At 41.5% G+C, this 17,594-nt stretch overlaps 1 protein-coding gene across 1 annotated transcript in view; it reads left to right on the top strand.

Annotated features, from left to right (window-relative positions):
- Positions 1-1,032: 1,032 nt before the first annotated feature.
- Positions 1,033-17,594, top strand: part of HAPLN1 (hyaluronan and proteoglycan link protein 1) — a 72,979-nt gene continuing 56,417 nt past the window's right edge. The window contains exon 1 of the mRNA XM_054178926.1: positions 1,033-1,259. The gene's annotated coding sequence lies outside the window, so the exon portion shown is untranslated. The remainder of the gene's footprint in view (positions 1,260-17,594) is intronic.

The raw sequence follows: 17,594 nt of genomic DNA, 5'->3' as shown, positions 1-17,594 counted from the left end.
GGGGGTTTTGTTTGTTTTGGGTTTTTTTGTTTGGTTGGTTTTTGTTCCTTCTGTTGTTTCACTTGGGGGGTTGCTTTTGTTTAAATAAAGCATATTCAGGGCTACAACAACATCAGCACCTCTGTCTACAGTTGTAAAAGGCAAGGTTTTGTCTACATGCTTTTCATGCCATGGGACACGGTGTTAAATCCATGTCTTGTGCAGATTTGAGCAGCCTCCTTTGTGGTTGTGTGTACCCTGATGTGAAGTGCACCATAATTTAGATATTTTTGATGCTGGGGGAGTCCTTTGGGCCAAGGTGTTGTTTAGAAATTGTGTAAAGACCTGGGGACAGCAGTTGCCTGACTTTAGGGTTTTGTGATGCCAGTGATGTGAAAAGGGTGTGTTCTGCATTTAGGGTGTAATAAGAGAAGCTAACTGTTTACTGGATAATAATTCAATTGGAAGTTGGGGGTAAAACAAAAACACAACAGGATCCTGTTAGGTCCAGTTGTTTCCACCCTGGTACACACCCCTCGCCTTTCATGCATCACTTTATCTCCCTCAGAAACCACATTCCCACTCTCAGTGTTACTTGGTGGGGGGGGGTGGAAGAGGGGGTTGGGGTGTGTAAATAAGGAGTAGGGGGCTAGGAAGGAGCAGAGGCAAGTGGCCAGAAGTATCATGTTTCTCGGGTTATCACAGTCTCCCTAAATCCCTAAATTCAACCATTCCTTCACTAGGAACACTGGTAACTTTTTTTTCTTTTTTTTTTTTTTTTTTTTATTTTTTTTTTCCCCAGCCCTGTGTCGTGTTTAGCTTGGGACTTGTATTGGTTGGGAGAGGTTCTTTTAGGTGCGGATCTGAGAGGGTTGGACCTAAGGGGCGAGGACAGGGACCTGGAGGGACAGGGCAGTGTCCTGGGACAGGGTGGGTGGATGTGGGTGTGTGAGAGAGAAAAACCGCTTGTGTGGGTTTATTTTTTCCTCTCATTCCTGGGGTCTGAATGGAAAGCACGTTGAGCTGTAATTAAGACATCTTGGAGGCGTACTTAACTCATGACGTGTTGCTTTTCTTTTCCTCTCGGTGAGAAAGTGGCTCTCTCTTCTCTGAATCAGGTCCTCTGCCACCCAGAGCCACAGAGACACTCGGGACATAGGCATACACACGCACACGCTGATTTAAGGTGAGCACCAAAAACTTCCTCCGCATTTCGCTGTCCTCTGTTTCAAACTGCTGGAGAGTTCTGAGAGCATCTCAACTCGGGACCTCTGCATAAGGTAAAAAAAAATAAAATATCAAACTTTTGGGAAAGGTTTTTGCTCTTTAATTTCTCTAAGTCAGATGGGAATCCAGTAATCAATGTCTGTGGCATCAGTTCCAGGGTTGCACTGAAGGAATTTTCAAGCGATCTAATTTGGCAGCTGAGGAGAGGGGGGGTTAAGGGCGAAAGACAGATTGAAACTGGCTAACTTCAATGTGTTGAAGTGCTCTCTGTTACCAAAGGAGAGATCATATTGCAACTGCAGATTCTGTCTGAAAGACAAAAGTTGTATACTTCTGTGGCTTCTTCCTATGGTATTATACATTTCACAGAAATTTGTCTTTCCTGAGGAGCTTCTCCATCCAGTCAGATGCTTTTAGAAGTTTTTAGAATGTAGGAAAAGGGAGATGGAAATTGAGCAAGAATTTCAAGGGGTGGAAGTAGATTTGCATAAAGTTGTCACCCTCCAGACAGAAAGGAACAGATTTTGATAAGATGTGGGTAAAATACATGCTGATGTCATATTTGGCCATTTATTGTCAGAGAAAGCCTGACTAACATTTGGCATAGGTTTCTGTATTGTCTCCTCTCACCAAGAAAGCTAGGATGCCACAGTATTTGAATATGTAGTTGCACATTAGCTGATCCATAGCTATAACTATAATTTTACTGGCTCTTTATTTGATTTTTAGAGTCCAATAAAGGTGTCATTCAAAATGTATTTCATGGAAAAACAACTTGTGTGGTAGGCTTAGATATAAAGGGTTGGATAGCTTTTGCATGTTTGAATTAAGGAGGTTTAATGCTATTTGTATATCTTTAGAAAGGGAATTCATTACTAGTCTTTTGGGGCAGAAAATATTGCCATATTTCTTACTGTGTGGTGTCATGTAGCTGATGAAAGATCTCCAGGTGACTGGGAACCTGTGTAAAGCAGAATCATGTAAGTTGTTAACAGCTATGACTTTGTATTAATGGCTGGCAAGACTGCTTTAGTGCCTGAATGTGGAAGGAAGCAATGTAGAAAGATTCCTATCGTTAGGGATATGCATGGTGCAGTAGTTGAAAACGTAGATGCAGTGAGGCTGTGTAACTATGGATACACACCCTCTCAAAAAACAGTTTCTAGAGACAAAGTATATTCAGCACGTGGAGGAATGTATCATAAACAGGGAAAATATTATCAGCTCCCATGGAGCTCCCATGGAACCAGTAGTCAGCAGCCTCATGGCAAGGCATGTCACACAGAATGCCAAATCCTCATGCTACAAAGAGACAGCTCACACTTGGGATTTTTTACACCTAATGGAGGCAGATCTTCAACTCCCATAAAGCACAGCTAAATGGAGTTGCTCTGAATGCATTACCTGTGTTATGTTTATTGCCAAGGAGAAAGGGAAGAAGGAATGGAAAGAACAAAGTTAAAAAAATATTAATTTTTGATACTGTTCAACATAACACTTTAAGCAAAGTGGGAAAAAATGTTTTGTAGGGGGCAGCTTTTTCAAGTTAAATTAAAAAGAAAAAAAGGGTCAGTGTAATAATCAAGACATTGCTGGTCTGAACTGAAATTGTGCCAGAAGGCCTGTATTCCTAATAAGATTCTGGAATGTATAAGCAGATTCCAATAAGAAAGACTAAAAAAACCCATGTCTTATTATAAAGGTGAAGTGTTATCCACAGCAATGCCCTCTTCAGAGACATGACTGGCAGTGTAATTCACAGAAAAGCATCCTTTCATTATACACCTAGAAGGTTCCATTTCTTCTCATTTTCAGTTAGGATGGTTAAAATAACTAGCAGCTACTAAAAAAAAATGCCTGAAGTAGTATAAAATCTTGGGACTAGAGGTTGAGAGGTTTCACAAAAGGGTGGAGGGTTTCTATAACACAGTTTGCAAATGGATAAGAGCATTTTCTACTACAGGTCCCCATTCTTTTTGTTCACTGTTGGTCAAGTTTGGAGCCAAAAGAACTGTTGTCAATACTTACCTGGTTAAGCAAGTCACCCAACCTCCTTGCCCCTCAGTAAAATTCTGGAAATAATGTTGACCAACCAAAACGTGTTTTGAGATCTTCAAGTGAAGAGTGACTTTGAAATTGCTTATATTAAAATACATTCAGAGTTTTCCAATTCACTGCAAGGATTAAAGTGTGAGAACTGGAATTAATATTTTCTGCTCTTCATTTGCCTTTTCATTGAAGCGGCTCTTAAACTATCCTTGGAAGTTGAAATGCTTTCCATTTCTCTTTCGTTGTAAATCTGGCAGTGTATTTCATTACTTAAAACTATCTGAAAATGAAGAGTTTTGGGAAAAAAAAATAATTTTCTTATGACAAGCTTCCTCTGTCTCTTGTGAGAAAGTATTAGACATTCTGTCTCCTCTGTCAGTAACTGTAGCATACAGTACTGCACTTGAAAAGGTAGCTTGTAACTGGTTGGTAACAAAATGTTCTTTGGGGTAAAAAAAAAAAAAATAAAAAGAAAAAAAGTCTGAATATACTTAGGATTTCAATCAGCGGTGTTTAAGGAGGATTAGAGGAAACAGCTGGCTAAACAAATATTAGGTGTAGAGTGGATGCAGTGATATCAATTAATAATGCAGCTCTTTATCTGCCGTATGAATGGGAGGTTTTGTGGAGATAAGGGGACCTAAACGTGGTCAGCGTCTGCCACCTAGTGGATATTGCACGGTCTGGCAACATTTTTTTTTTCTTTTATTGGGAACATCTGTGACTAATCCAGGTGTAATTTAGCTGCAAGTGGTTAGTTTTATTTAGTTTTGCCACTAAAAGGTATCATCTAGCTTTTTTATTCTTTTATATTCTTTTTTTAATAGATTTTTTTGGGAGATTCTGCTTTTTAAGTGCTTATTACATATGCTAAAAATCAGTTCAGCTTTTTTCAAATGCAATTTGCCACTAATACCTGTTTCTAAAGACTTGTTAAATCATGCAGTAACAAATGGCAACAAATTAATGTTTAGTTTGACATACTGAGCTGTTACTGTAAAGGAAAGATTTCTGTAAAAATAGAATCATAGAATCAATAAGGCTGGAAAAGACTCAGAGATCATCAAGTCTAACCTATCACCCAGCACCTCATGACTGCTAAACAATGGCTTCAAATGCCACATCTAGTCCCTTGTTGAACACCTCCAGGGACGGTGACTCCAACACCTCCGTGGCCAGTCCATTCCAATGGACAATCACTCTTTCTGTGAAGAACTTTCTCCTCACCTTGAGCCTAAACTTCCCCTGGCACAGCTTGAGACTGTGTCATCTTGTTCTGGTGCTGGTTGCCTGGGAGAAGAGACCAACTCCCACCTGGCTACAAGCTCCCTTCAGGTAGTTGTAAACAGCAAGAAGGTCTCCTCTGAGCCTCCTCTTCTCCAGGCTAAACAATCCCAGCTCCCTCAGCCTCTTCTCCTAGGGTGTGTGCTTGAGACTGCTCACTAGCCTTGTTGCCCTTCTCTGGACAGGTTCAAGTGTCTCAATGTCCTTTTTAAATTGAGGGGCCCAGAACTGGACACAGGACTCAAGGTGTGGTCTAAGCAGTGCTGAATACAGGGGCACTATGACCTCCCTGCTCCTGCTGGCCACACTATTCATGATACAGGTTAGGATGCCATTGGCCTTCTTGGCCACCTGGGCACTCTGCTGGCTCATGTTCAGCTGGTTGTCAACCAGTACCCTGAGGTCCCTTTCTGCCCGGCTGCTCTCCAGTCACTCCAACCCCAGCCTGTAGCACTGCATGAGATTGTTGTGGCCAATGTGCCACACCCGGCACTTGTCTTGTTAAATGACATCATGCCCATCTGTCCAGCCTGTCAAGGTCCTTTTGGAGAGTCTTTCTAACAGATCAACACCTGCTCCCAACTTGTTGTCATCTGCAAACTTACTAATGGTTGACTCAATCCCCTCTTCTAGATCATCAGTAAAGATATTGAACAGGATTGGGCCCAGCACTGATCTCTGGGGGACACCACTAAGTGACTGGCTGCCAGCTGGATGTGGCACCATTCACCACCACTCTCTGGGCTCGCCCTCCAGCCAGTTCCTAACACAGTGCAGAGTGCTGCTGTCCAAGCCATGGGCTGACAGCTTGACCAGGAATTTACTGTATGGGATGGTGTCAAAGGCCTTGCTGAAGTCCATGTAGACTACATCCACTGCCTGCCCCACATCCGCCAGGCAGGTCACCTTATCATAGAAGGGCAGGTCCTGCCCTTACTAAATCCATGTTGGCTAGGCCTGATCCCTTGGCCATCCTGCAGGTGTGCTGTGATTGCCTTTAAGATGATCTGTGCCATAATCTTACCTGGCACTGAGGTTAGGCTGACAGGCCTGTAGTTTCCAGGTTCATCCATCTGGCCCTTCTTGTGAATGGGCATCACCTTGGCCAGCTTCCAGTCATCTGGGATCTCTCCACCGAGCCAGGACTGGTAGTAAATGATGGAGAGCAGCTTGGCCAGCTCATCTGCCAGCTCTCTCAGTACCCTAGGATGGATCCCATCAGGTCCCATGGACTTGTGAGTATCCCAGTGGCTCAGCAAGTCCGTAACTACTTCATCATGGATTTCAGGGGGATTATACCGCTCCCTGATCCCATCTACCAGTTCAGAAGGCCAGTTATCACAGTATCACTAAGGTTGGAAGAGACCTCAAGGATCATCCTGCAGTCCTCTTGCCTTACTGTTGATAATGCCCCTCTTTTTAGCATTAATATATTTATAAAAATGCTTTTTATTGTCTTTCACAGAAGTGGCCACCTTAAATTCTAACTGGGCCTCTCTAATTTTTCTTCTACATGATCTAACAACATCCTTAAACATATCACGAGTTGCCTCCCCCATTTTCCAAAGGTGATATGTTGTCTTTTTATCCCTTAATTCCTTTAAGAGCTGCTTGCCCATCCAGGCCCAAAGCCTCCCCTGCCAGCCCATCTTTCAGCACATTGGGACAGCTGTTTCTGTGCCTTCAAGAATTCCTGTTTGAAGTAGGTCCAACCATCCTGGACCCCTTTGTTCTTAAGGGCTGCTACCCAAGGTATTATCTGAATTAGTTCCTTAAATAATCTGAAGTCTGCCCTCTGGTAGTCCCAGGTAAGGGTTCTGTTATTGCTCCTCCTTATTTCCCTGTGTATTGAAAACTCCACTATCTCGTGGTCGCTGCACCCTAGACAGCCTCCTACCATCACATCTCCCACTAGCCCTTCTCTATGTATGTAGATGTATGGCAGGTTAAAGTCACACACAAGGACAAGGTCTGATGATCTTGAGACAGCCTCCAGTTGTTTATAGAATATTTCATCAACCTCTTCATCCTGGTTGGGTGCTCTATAACAGACTAACCAGGATGTCAGTTTTGTTAGCCCTCCCTCTGATTTTAACCCACAGGCACTCAATCCTTTCATCCTCAACCTCAAGTTCTGTGGCATCAAGAGATTCCCTAATATACAGGGCAACCCCTCCTCCTCTTCTCCCTTACCTGTCTCACCTAAAGAGCCTGTAACCCCCCAGTGCAGTACTCCAATTGTGTGAATCATCCCACCATGTTTCTGTAATAGCAATTACATCATAGTTTTCCTAGTGAACCAAGACTTCTAGTTCCTCTTGTTTGTTCCCCATACTGCATACATTGGTGTACATGCACTTTAGCTGGGCTGCTGATTTCTCATCTAACTCTAGTTTATGTCCCTCTCTCTCCTCTCTGGAGAGACTGGTTTCAAACCTAGTTTAAAGCCCTCTCAATAAGCCCTGCCAACTCTAGTGCTAGAGCCCTCCTGCCCTTCCTAGATAAATTCACCCCATCTAGGTCCAGCAGGTCAGGTGCAGTAAAAGTTGCCCCTTGATCAAAGAACCCCCAATTCTGCTGCTGGCATCATCCCCTGAGCCATTTCTTGATGGCGTTGATTCTCCTCTTCCTTTCAGTGTACAACCCTGCCACTGAGGGAACTGAGCAGAACACCACTTGAGCTCCTGCCCCATCAATCAGTTGTCCGAGGGCCTTGAATTCCTTTTTGATTGTCCTGGTGCCCTTATCAATCTCATCGCTTCCAGCTTGGATTACCAGCAAAGGGTAATAGTCAGAGGGCTAGATAGCTTTGGTAGTCTCCTGGTGATGTCCCTTACCCAGGCCCCAGGTAGGCAGCAGAATTCCCTGTGGGATGGGTCAGGACGACATATAGGACCCTCTGTTCCCTTCAGGAATAGAACAGAATAGAATAAACCAGGTTGGAAGAGACCTTCAAGATCATTGCGTCCAACCCATCAACCAATCCAACCCACCTAAACTACTAAACCATGGCACCAAGCACCCCATCAAGTCTCCACCTGAACACCTCCAATGATGGTGATTCCACCACCTCCCCGGGCAGCCCATTCCAATGGGCAATCACTCTCTCTGTATAGAACTTCTTCCTAACATCCAACCTAAACCTCCCCTGGTGCAGCCTGAGACTGTGTCCTCTTGTTCTGGAACTGGCTGCCTGGGAGAAGAGACCAACATCTGCCTGTCTACAACCTCCCTTCAGGTAGTTGTAGAGAGCAATTACCAACAACAATTACCCTCCTCTTTTTCATTATGGTACTAGTCCTGATGGTTGGTGGGAACTGATTTACTTTAGATATTCCCTCAGATGGTTCCTCTTCTGTCTTCTCATCCACATTGCCCTCAACCTGCAGGGCCTCATACATACTGTGCCAGGGCAGCAGGGGAGGTGAAGAGGACCGGGATGGATTCTCCATGCTTCTCCCAACAGGCACATATCTGCTCCCACATATCTAACTCCCTTTCACATTCCCTTATAGTCCTGAGTCTTGATACTTCATCCTTTAGCTCTGCCACCAAATTGAGATGATGATTCACCTGGTCACACCTCACACAGGTGTTGTCTCCTTCACCCTCCATTCCAAGTGCCAGGCTCCAGCACTCTCTGCAGCTAGCAGCCTGGATACCTGCATGCTTGTGCACCAGCTCTGTCTGGGTACCTGCTGTTTTACTAGTAGCCTTTGGCTGAGTCATTACCATGGCTGGATCTCTTCAGGTAGGTGAAATTGAGTTTGGGGTTTTTTATTGTTTGTTTTTAAATATATATTCCACCTGACTACTATATTTTGACCAAGCTACCACAGAGGCTTCTGCACTCTATTGGCTGACCCGGCACGCGCCGATAGCTGCAATCCAGCCAGAAGGCTCTCTTGCCAAATGGCAGTCACGCAGCTTTGCTCTGCCTCGTTTAAATTTCCCGCAGTTGACATCACCCTGCTGAGCAGGCACACGAGAGGACAACCCTTCTGGTCCTCGCTGTCTCCCGAGGTCCTTCTGCCTGAACGGTAAATCAAATGGCAACATCACACTTACCAGAACAGTTTCCATGTCCTTACTATTCACTTGGCTTTCAAAACTTTTTTATTCCTTCTAATTAGTGCTACAGAATGGAAATCTTGAACATGTTCAGTGGCTGAAAACAAACATTTAAAACATGTATCTTAATAGGCAGAGCAGCAATCTGCAGCAGCTACTCTGAAAATTTTTCTTGGGAGTTGTATGGAATGCTACCATAAAAGATTGTGATTGTGGTGCATGAGTGAGAAGGAGATCTGCCCTTGCATTAGGTAGGCAAAGTTTAGAAATTAAAATCTAGCAAGGTGAAATACCACAGCAGCAAACAGGCTAATTTGATGCTCTGCTTCATAGGTGACTTTCATTTTATTGCTGCTTGACCTGGTACTGGGAGTCCAAGAGCTGCTAGTGGAATCAGACCCCAGCTGTGGTATTGAGAGTCTTTTGAGAGGCTGCAGTCTCTCTTGGGGCAAGGCCGCCTGCTGGTGTCAGTGGCTCACAGAGTCACCACCATTTCTAAAGCAGGTACATCAGATATTACTGCAGAATCTGCATCGTTAATTGTCTGGCATAACAGAAATGAAATCAGGAGACCAGAATATCCCTAGATACATGCCTCTTGCTTCAAAAAATGTAATCTTGGCATTTGTCTAATAGCAGAAGACCATTACCTTGAGACAGCTTTCCATTAATAATATCTCCTAATTACTTTAAATGCTTGCAGCTTACAAAGAACATATGGGCAATAGAGACAGGTTAGATTAGAAATGTGTTTGACAGAAATCTAAGTAGAAAACAAATGTTTCAAACAACTCCAGGGGGAAAAAAAAAGGTAAATTTACTTAGAGGTAGTTAAAATTTGGGTGTGATCATTTTTGGTCTGTACTTTTGCAAGTAGATGTATGAATTTGTTTGTTTTCATCTCATATCATGTTAGTTTACACTGCTTATGTCATGGTACCGGGGAACTCACCTAAAGTTTATCACTAAGTGCATCACAAGATACACATACATCTGTTGTGATTAGCATTTCTTTAAATTCAGAATATCTTTTCTACAGTACACACAGAGAAGAGGCAGTCTGTATGTATTTATCTGTATGTGTGTACATAAACACACATATATGTGCTAACATGCTCTGTTTGAATGTGTAAATTACTTTTTGGAGCCTGATGATTGAAAATTGATTGTGTAATATGGCACACTGCTGTTTACTTCTAGGTTTTAGCATACTATTACCCTCCATTGTTTTAAAACTGGTGATTCATTGTTCTGCTACTTAGTGGCTATCACTGCTTGGCACATCATATACACAAAAGGCATGGCACAGTACCACTGCACTGTGAGATTCTGGCCCAGCAAAACAATATATAAGCAACTTTACATACATTAGTAATTCAATGAAATCAATAGAAACTCAGAAAGGGCTGAGTGAATAAAACTATTCATCTGTTTGCAGAATGGAATCCATAATATCACACATGGCTGATCAAAAAGTAGTACATAAAGCTCCTAACCTGAAAGTCTATTTAGCTTTGTACGCATAAGGATAATGATGTCAATAAAGTGTTAAGTAGAGCTGCACATTTACAAAGAGTAGAGGAATCAGAACCTATACATATGGAGTCTCTGTTTAGGTAGGAGAAAAAAATTCACTGCTAAAATAATCACCTAAACTCTCAATTTGAAACTGAGTAACTGCTCATCTATTTATTTATATTTGTGAAGATACATTCTACACCTCAAAATTTTTATGCAGCAGTTGTTTTGTTTGGTTGTTTTTTTCCATAAACATGTTTTCAAGCAAAAAGAAAACCCAGCTCTGAGTCACATACAAAAATACTGCCTGGAAATGGGAAAAATATGTTTCAGATTTTCCTGTTTTGTAACATCTAAGAAATCTTTATAGTGTGGAAGGCAACCAATATAAGAGCCATATCAGACAAAAATGATGATGCATATGGTAGGTGTGGTAGTTCTTTTACTTCACTTTCAGTGGTAATATGTTGCAGCAGACCATAACAGTGCTGCCACCTTCTGATACCTGCTGCTTATTGCCTAAGGTAATTTGCTCCCATTTTCTGACACCTGAGATGCTCCACATGCAGTAGTGAAGCTCTGTTTTTAATTTCTTGCATAGCCTGAAAGATTAGCAAGTACATTGTTATTTTCAACTAAACTATGTTTCCATATTTCCAAATGTTTGAAGCAAAATGTCATATTTTGCTGTATTGTTGTAACTTGTTTTCTTAATAGCTTTGGTCTGTAGCTTTAAAATAGGTGTGCAAAGTGTAATTCAGGTTTTATTAGCAAGTCTGGCAGACAGGCAGATTCATTGTTCTGTTTTGGGTTTTTGGTGGTTTTGTTTTGTTCAGATGTGTGTTTATTCTTTGGTTGGTTGGTTAGAGCACATTCTCACTGTTTTATTGAAATAAACTGTGGTTGAACTCAAAGATCTTAAAGATCTTTTCTAACCTAAATTATTCTAAAACCTGTACTAAAGCAGGGACTGTGTACTTGTCTGGTTGCTCATGTGGTTGGTTGTTCAGTCATATATATCCCGTTGTGCAGTTTTGATGTACTTTGGAGACTTAATGGTCATCTCTGTGAGCCAAGAATCAATGAGGGTCAGTAAATATGTTGCGCTCTCAAACATTTTCTGGGTTGTGCCCACCTGAAACAGTGAATAGACAGGTAATTCAGCTGTTATTATTGATAGAGATAACAATAACTGGCAATTTACTCTTAAATATTGATTAAAAGGCTTGTTAAACCAGATTATAATCTGGCCACATTGTACTACAGATCTGTTTTCTCAGATTTTATTGCAAAAGAGAAAAGACACAGAAATCAATAGGTTTTCCTTAGCTTTTACTAAAGAAGTAGGCTGTCAGCACGTTTGAACATCAGAGTGTGGGACAACTATTTGCCCAGTGTGTGATGGTGTGACTGCTCTCTGTTCTAGTTTGAAGGCACCTCGTCTGCTACACCCCATGCATAAGGGAGCACATAGTAGGAGACAGGTAGAAGCACTTGGCTGCTGCAGGAGTCATGTCTTTCAACATAGCTCCTCTGAGACTGTAAACCATGTGCCAGAATAAAAACAGTTATACTGCAGATGTGTGACATGCTGGTCTTGTTCTGACAACATAAAATATAAAAAGCACAGAAGAGCAGGTAGAAGTATAGGAGCTGAAGGTGCTTTTCAGTTAAACAATGTCCTGGGAAATCTAGCAAGGGAAAAAATTATCAATTTTTAACCAAGAATCTCTCAGAATAACTCAAATGGATAATAAAACATTTGTTGATGTGTCTGAATGGCTCTCTTTAATACCAACATCTGGTCTTGTAGTCAATGAATGGGTTGTTGCATTCATTTTCCAGACATTTCATTCTGTTTTCCCCCATGGGCAGGCTAAGAGAAGCTTGCAACTATTACATTTTTTCCAAAGCATCTTCCATATCTGATTGCATCTGCATTTTAATGTATGTTCTACTCTGATCAAATCAAGCAATAAGAAAAAATTTGAAATCCAGTGGAGCACTCTGCAGTAGGGTGGGAGAATGATATTGGCACGTATAACATCTTCATAAGCAAGCTAGGAAGATACTGTCTTGCTAAGCAAGTGTGGCATGTTTTCAAAACTGGTTTGGAAAACAATGGCTAACTGTGAAAGCAGGATTTTGCCAAGACCAGTCAGCTTTGGTACTCTTCAATATTTTTATTAGTAACTTGGATAATGGAATAGAAAATATGGTTACATTTTTAGAAAATGCAAAATGGAGAGAGACTGAGATATTTAGGAAGCTATGCTTTGAAGATCAAATGCTGCTGCCTAAATGGAGAAAAAAATAAATCTTTCAAAGAAATAGAATGAGATAAACTGAGGCAGAAAGAAAACAATCTACAAAGATGAGTGAGGTTCTTACTTTAGCTTGTTCTGGTGCCAGGTACTGCATTTTGAGAGCTGTATAGTGTAGGAAGCATGGGTTGGAAGAACCAGCTGAAAGACCTAACCTACCAAGGTGAATATACTGAAAGGCAGGCATAATAATAGTCATAGAATCATGTAATTTTTTTGGTTGGAAAAACCCTGTAAGATTATAATTAAATGGTGCTACAAGAATAATGAAAATAACTGCTTCCTATGTCTGTAGCAGAGTAAAGGAGAAGTATTGGATAAATATTGCAGGAAGAAAGACTGGAGAAAGATTTCTAAAAGATGAGAAAGCAGTTTTTGACTCATGAAGATAACTCTTTGATTTTGAATGTAGTAATTTCAGTACCTGATCTTTCTTGATACAATTGAGTCCAATGTGGCTTCCAATCTTATCTGGGTAAATGAGGCTTGAGAACTTCTCATTTTTTGCCATATACTGCAGATCTGAGACAAAAGAAAGCAACCTCATCTGTGTATATCGCTGCCCTGAGTGATTAATTTTAGGTACCAAGTTGATAGAAACTTTAGATTTGCTGTTTTTCAAGAAGTATCAAGCAGCAAAAAATATGCAGAGAATTTGAGATATTGTCAGTTGAATAGAGCACTGCTAAGGAATAATGTTCTTCTATCAGAAAATTAGAGCTACCACATTCATGAAAGACACTGGAAGTGTCAAGAGAAAGCACAAACATTTATTTCCAGACCAAGAGACATAGATCCTGTCATGTCATACTGTGAGGGTGATTTATGTTTGGTGCATCTGATGATTGATTGAGATTCTATTATTTTACCTAAAGAATGTTGGTTCAGGATGGCACAAATACTGAACTGCTGCAATTTGTTTGTTTGGACTTCAGCCTTCTCCTGACATTATATTGGGGGAATATGACTTTTTATTTCTAGCTGCTTATGAGTTTCATCAAGTCTATATTTATTTCTGTGATTTGCAGTGTGCAAAAAAGTTGTCTCAGAAAACAGCCCTCCTTTGGCAGACAATGATGTTCAGTGATATTTTTGTTTATTTTATTATTCCAGAGACTGCCACAACACTATGATTTACAAGTTTCATGCTTTTTTATTATATATTAGTACTAACTGTCCAGTTTATGTTGAGTGTATCGCATAAAAGTTAGTTACAATCTTATGGATGTAGTATGATCATGAAGAACACACATCAATAGGCAAGAGCTCACTCTAAAAATACATATCTCAGGAGGGGGAGATAGGGGTCTCCAATGTGAAAGCGCACTGTCTTTGACTTCCTTTGACACCAAATAGCTAATTTAACATATTTCTTGTATCAGGCTTGAATATGCAGTAATCTATGGCCCCAAGTCATTAGAAATCCAGGATCTCAGCTCAAGGAATTTTGGCTTTCTGTCGTTCAAGTCTACAGAAATGCTACCTATGAGCTATTTTGGCAATGGAGTCACAGTCCCATTGTGTATGCTGCAGGGAAATTAATACATAGTCTTTGTAGTCTGGTGAAAACAAGAAGCAAGAACAATCTGTTTGCAATTAAAGGTTTTCAAGTCCAGTTACTGTGCAATGCACAAATAAATATGAGCAAAAGGACAAATGATACACTCTACTGATCAACATTTTATTCCCATGTTTGCACGATGCATTTTGTAATTTTAGAAAATCTTGCAGATCTGAAAAAAAAATATCAAAAGGCAGTTTTGGTTCTCTGCAGGTACCTAAGCTTTTCCTAGACTTCATTAAAACAATATAGCACAGAAGAAATACATTTGAGCTTACTTCAAGGAAAATTTTGTTCATAAATCTCTGTCATGGAAGCTTAAATATGGCAGATGGTCTACTCTTTCAGTTCTTATAACATTTAATTGCTTCAAAGTCATAATATTAGGTGTCTTGACTCACACTAGGGAGAGTCTTTTTGGCCTTTGTGCTTACAATGGAAAGCATGAATATATGAACTGCAGAATAAAATTGGAGAATCCTTACCACATGGCTTGATCTAGCAATTCTTCCTATCACTTATGTCAGTGAGACTGGAAGGAACATTCTCATCTCAGGAACAGGAGACAGGGGGCCCTCATAGAAATACCAGAAAACTATGAGAATGATTGAACTCTGAAACAGGTTGTCCTGACAGGGTGGAAGGATCTTGATTTTTGGATAGAATCCAAGTGCAACAGTATGTAAATCTGAGCAAATTACTCTGCCTGGCCCTCTTGTAAGCAGAGGAGTTGGACAAGTGGTCTGCAGAAGCCTCTTCCAACCTCAGCTAATCTTTATTTGTTTGGCTTCTACAATCAAAGTTGCTCATAGTCTCATAGTACTAAAGAGAGAAACAGTCATTGATTTTAACTAAAACAGGACCATGGGTTCTTTCTTGGTGCTTGGATATACAAAAGCATGAGAAAGACAAGATATTACAAAATTATGCCAAACCCCCATTATAGCGATATTTTTAAATGCCCTTCAGGGAAAGAGGAAGAAGGGCAAAAGTGTTGGGAAAGAAAAAGAACAGAAAATAGCAAAACTGCAATATTTGTTTTCATTAAACAAGAGCAGAGGCATGTGAGGAGAAGCCTTGCTCCTCTGATACATGTTAACTACTGCTGGTAAATGTTGAACAGTCCTCTTAAAACTAAATTTAGCTAAATCTAGAGAAGGAGGCAATTAAGACAGTGTACAGAAATATGAGGCACATTTACATCATGTTTCCCAATTGACTCTTCAATTTCCTGTCATGCAGATCTTAATTGCTCTTGGCTTTGACCTTTAATGCAATTCTCCAGCACTAAACTGATCAACATCTCTAGACTGACTTAGGAAGCTATGGGTATTTCATGTTTGATTCAGTGCTAGAACAGCCTTTTGAAGTGTTATCTTTCATCTCAGAATGACTTCAAATATATTCCATACAGGGTATTGCTTGGATGGTGAGGAATGAGCTGGAAGATTTGCCTATGATGCTGACCTTTGCTTTCCTCCCTTTGAAATAAAATCACAGTAGAAGCTAGCCAAAGATTCACAGGCACAAAATAGACCATTAGGGGAGAGTTAGTGCTTGCAGTATCCTTCTAATACAGTTTATCATTTCCTTGTTACAGGGATTACAAGCCAGGCAACTATATTGAAAATCTGAAGACCAGCACCTTACTGCTTATATCACTTTGCTATGGAGACTGAGAATTTCTCAGTGTGTAATCTAGTGTCCCAAAAGGATTTACAGGGAATCATTATTGCTGTCTTAACTCCTTGCTGTTTGAAGGGAATAACTGTGGTTGTGGTACTCTCAGTGAGATTGTAATACAGTATCAGTTTGAGATTCAGGCATCTGAAAACAGATTCAATGTTACCTTAATTATGTATACTTGCAATATGAAAGTATTACTGAGACGTTAAGACTGTAAACGCATTTTACAATTGCTTGAGAAGTGTAGTTTCAGTACCATACTCAGGCTTAAATCCCTGTGTGACCTTGAATAAGTTAGGGTCTTTCCTTTCTTCACCTGTAAAAAAATGGATGACACAACTTGCCTCTTCACAGGGATGGTATGAAGATTGTGGTGGGTTGAAGTTTCCCCCAGCATTAACTTTCAGCCAGACCAGCTCAGTTAGAAGCAAATGAAGCTGTATTTACAAGCAAAAACTACACTCTACAATGGAATGCAATGAATATGTACAAAATATACAGCATTTACAGGATTATACAGATATTTGCAGGGAAGCCGCTCCACTGCTCCCCCCCCCCCCCCAATCACCCAGACCCCCATGTACCAAAAGAGAGAGAGGAGTTGAGAGAAAGCAGTGTTAGTCTTATCTCAAGGCCAGCCAGAAGCAGCATGTTATCTTCTCCCCAGTGAAGCAAAACAGCCAAGATCAGAAGAGAAGAGAAAAAGAATGGAAGTGAAATGTGAAGAATTCTTATGATACAGCTTCTCTTATTCCAGACACTTATCCATTTAATTGGTTTAGAATAATCTTTTGTTTTCCTTTTTACACTCAATAATGATTTATTTATACTTTTCTACTTTTTTGAGGGCACGTCCTGCCTCAACAACCTGATCTCCTTCTATGATCAGGTGACTGCCTGGTGGATTGGGACAGGCTGTAGATGTAGTCTACTTGGACTTAACAGTATCACAGTATCGCTAAGGTTGTAAGAGACCTCGAGGATCATCGAGTCCCACCTGCCACCACAGACCTCATGACTAGACCATGGCACCAAGTGCCACGTCCAATCCCCTCTTGAACACCTCCAGGGATGGTGACTCCACCACCTCCCAAGGTAGCCCATTCCAATGACGAACGACTCGCTCGATGAAGAACTTTCTCCTCACCTCGAGCCTGAACTTCCTCTGGCACAGCTTGAGACTGTGTCCCCTTGTTCTGGTGCTGGTTGCCTGGGAGAAGAGACCAACCCCTTCCTGGCTACAACCACCTTTCAGGTAGTTGTAGAGGGCAATGAGGTCACTCCTCAGCCTCCTCTTCTCCAGGCTAAAGAATCCCAGCTCCCTCAGCCTCTCCTCATAGGGCTTGTGCTCAAGGCCTCTCACCAGCCTTGTTGCCCTTCTCTGGACACATTCAAGTGTCTCGATGTCCTTCTTAAACTGAGGGGCCCAGAACTGGACACACAGTAGGTGTGGCCTAACCAATGCAGAGTACAGGGGCACGATGACTTCCCTGTTCCTGCTGGCCACACTTTTCCTAATGCAGGCCAGGATGCCATTGGCCTTCTTGGCCACCTGGGCACACTGCTGGCTCATGTTTAGGTGGGTGTCAATCAGCACCCCCAGGTCCCTCTCTGTTTGGCAGCTCTCCAGCCACTCTGAACCCAGCCTGTAGCTCTGCATGGGCTTGCTGTGGCCAAAGTGCAGCACCCGACACTTGGACTTGTTAAATGCCATCTTACTGGACTCCGTCCATCTGTCCAGTCGGTCGAGGTCCCTCTGCAGAGCCCTTCCACCCTCTAACTGACCAACATCTGCTCCTAACTTGGTGTCATCTGCAAATTTGCTGATGACTTCAGCAAGGCCTTTGATACCATCCCCCACAGCAAAATCCTGGCCAACCTGGCAGCCCATGGCT

Source organism: Dryobates pubescens, chromosome Z, assembly GCF_014839835.1.
Source record: "Dryobates pubescens isolate bDryPub1 chromosome Z, bDryPub1.pri, whole genome shotgun sequence".
NCBI classification, from domain to species: Eukaryota; Metazoa; Chordata; class Aves; order Piciformes; family Picidae; genus Dryobates; species Dryobates pubescens.
Note: the sequence above shows the minus strand (reverse complement) of the source record. Positions and strands in the feature narration are given on the sequence as shown.